This window comes from Liolophura sinensis, chromosome 8 (assembly GCF_032854445.1).
Source record: "Liolophura sinensis isolate JHLJ2023 chromosome 8, CUHK_Ljap_v2, whole genome shotgun sequence".
Classification (NCBI taxonomy): domain Eukaryota; kingdom Metazoa; phylum Mollusca; class Polyplacophora; order Chitonida; family Chitonidae; genus Liolophura; species Liolophura sinensis.
The window spans coordinates 31660736-31663750 of record NC_088302.1 but is presented as its reverse complement, the minus strand read 5'-3'; the positions used below and the strand labels follow the sequence as shown (position 1 = coordinate 31663750).

General features: G+C 37.6%; 1 non-coding gene across 1 annotated transcript; it reads right to left on the bottom strand.

The window, feature by feature from the left end:
* Positions 1 to 1383: 1383 nt before the first annotated feature.
* Positions 1384 to 1456, bottom strand: Trnai-aau (transfer RNA isoleucine (anticodon AAU)). The gene has a single exon. It is a non-coding gene; the product is annotated as a tRNA-Ile (tRNA).
* Between the last annotated feature and the right edge of the window lie 1559 nt (positions 1457 to 3015).

The window sequence follows — 3015 nt, the reverse complement described above, 5'->3', positions numbered from 1 at the left end:
TTGAACGTAATTTTTATATATGTTGCAGTAACAAAATGTGTATCCGACTCATTAAACGTATAATATTATGTTAAATTTTTAGTTCTTTTTTCTTAATGTAACTTAGTTTTGTGCTAATTTAATACACGGACTATATTAAAGTATGTTAAATTAGGCCAGAATTACTTTCGGTCTAAGAAAAACATCAAGTTTTTGTGTGTTATATGTCTTTGGCATGTTGACGACAGGACACTCAACACGACCCAGATCTGTGTGAGTGAAAGTAGCCATTCCGATCATTGGATTATTACATACAAATCTGGGTAAATTGGCCTTCGACCTTACAGCGACACTTGTGACGTAACGCTAAAGCCGAGCCAGCGAACTCACGATTTCTTGCGGCAAGAACAAGTGGTCTAACCGGAAGTATACTAAAGCCTGTCCACTTGACCCCAGCAGCGAGCCAGAGGTTTAACAAAGTGGCCGTCCCACATTCGATTTTTAAAATGTAGTTATTTCAGATTCATGGCTGTTCGCGGCACCATACTGTTGGCATAGTATTTAAACAGATCATCAACATCATAAATTATTAATTAAAAAATACAAATGGATTAAAAAAAAAGGCTACGCTCTGTTAGTTTCTCTATTTAATTAAAGCACAATAACTCTTGTTGGCTGATATATGGACAGTGCTATACATAGACAGCATTTCAGGAACTTCAGTTATGTGTTTCATATAGTTGTCTGAAGGCTTCCGTGACCCAAAGCTCAACTGAGATACTATATTTGAATTCAACCTGGAAATTATTTACAGGGGCCAATTTTGGAATTTGATCTGGATGTCATGCCTACAATATGGATTGTCTCGCATGCATCATTGAAATCTCTGTTAGATGCTACCAGTATAATTTAATATTTATATAACCGTTTCTTATACATTGCTATGGGAACTGGGTGTTTTGAATTGTTTTTGAAATGGATAATAAGATTATCGACCTGAAACGCGTGAGTGAGTGAGTGAGTGAATTTGATTATTTGGGTTTACTTTATATAATTGTCAACGTAAAAGAACAAAGAACATCAAAATCTTCTCGAATTCACTAAGAACTTTAAGAACCTCACTAAACACCTTACCTCTGTTCTATGGAGGACAAAGGATAGCTTTTAAAGTGTTCTGAAAAATGCCGAAAGGATTAAGTTTTACATAGGCCTACATGTGAGTCCGAACAACGTGATACGAGGGCATCTTGAAAGAAAATGCTTTCCAGTCTCATCCACATCTCAGATATCATATCTTCCAGTACGATTATTTATTCTGTATAGTCGGTGGTTTATTATGCTAATCAAAAATACAAGCATTTTAAAAATTTAAACTTAAAATAATTGGGGGAGAAAAAATATTGCTGGCCGATATGGGGCTCGAACCCATGACATTCGCGTTATTAGCACGACGCTCTGCCGACTGAGCTAACCGGCCCAGGCTGCATGAGCTGCCTTTTATGCCGACTAAATTTATGCAGCTAATGATTTTCGTACACGGTACTCTTTTGGTCGAATTAACATACATGATAAAGTGTATTCCATGTGTAATTTAGCTTGACACGTACAGGATTATAGGATAAGAGGATTCTGATTTTTGTCGGTATAGATACAGCTACTTCACCGCTGTAGGCCTGAGTTATCGGCCATGACACGTGGCCGAATTGGCTACATGTATGTACCAGCTGGTTCATGTAGCACATCTCAGTGTGTAGCGGAGTACAACTACGTGTACATCTTCAGATATTTAAGAAAGTGGCATTACTTTCCTTTGACATGGGAACGCAGTAGTTGAGCACTGATTTCATCTTCATGCGCTCATCATTAGGTCAAACAGTAATGGCTTGGCCTACATAGGGCCTACATGTAGCTGTATGAGCATATACCTACTGTGAAGGCTGGGAAATCTGTTAACTTTCCTTTGGGTTTTTTTTTAAACACTTAAATATGGCTATTTGGGTCATTTCGTATTACATTAATACATAATTGATGAGCCGACTGGCATTAGAAAGCCACACAACCATCTAGCTTGTATTAGGATAACATTTTTGAGATACTGTATTGCCATAGTACTATACGGTATGCCTATGTTGGCAACCGTACTGAATGGTCAGTTCTACCTTGCACTGACCAAGACCAAAACCAGTTTTAGTGATAACAGAATGAAAATCTTATTGTAAGTCTCGAATATCAAGATAAGCATGCATGTACAGCTACTGTGTGTAATTACTAGTCGATGTAGGCCTACATGTAGTTTGGTGGGTATATATATATATATATATATATATATATATATATATATATATATATATATATATATAGGCTAGTATATCGTACTAACATATAGCTTACAAGAAACATATATAAATTTAGGTCACATGGCTGTTCTCAATCCACCCCGAGTCGAGGTCACTGGGTCCCGAGCCGAACACAAATACAGTACACCAGAGGGCGCTGTCAGACACGCCCCCCTATAGCAGCAAACACACGGTTCACTGTGAGGCACGCAGGCAACACACAGGAGAATGCGAAAAGATCATCGGAGATATAAAGTACACTGTATTAAAATCAGCCCATGTCTCTTCATAAGTTTAGAATAGATTACCTTGCGGTGGCGCTCAATTTGTCCCTTTCGTTTTCGAGTTTTCCTCCACGGTTGAAACTTATTGAATCACGCATATAAAATGTGTCTCAGAGGTACAGATCCCCAAGAGCAGTGTTTATATATATACCTCGGCCTATATACGTGTAATCAATAGGCCTAAAAACGCACAATCATAAGGTTCTTATGCCATCGGGTGACCTCTAATAAATGAGCTTCAAACACAAGGGATAAGCTCATATAGGATTCTCTCCTTAAAATGTCCTAAATCGAAGAGCAATAACAAAGACTGTAAGAAAATCTCACAGCGATAACTTAAAGACTGAAGTTTTATATCACTGATTGCATAGGCCTTACACTTTATCAAAAGTAAAATACATTTACAAGTGCTGCGT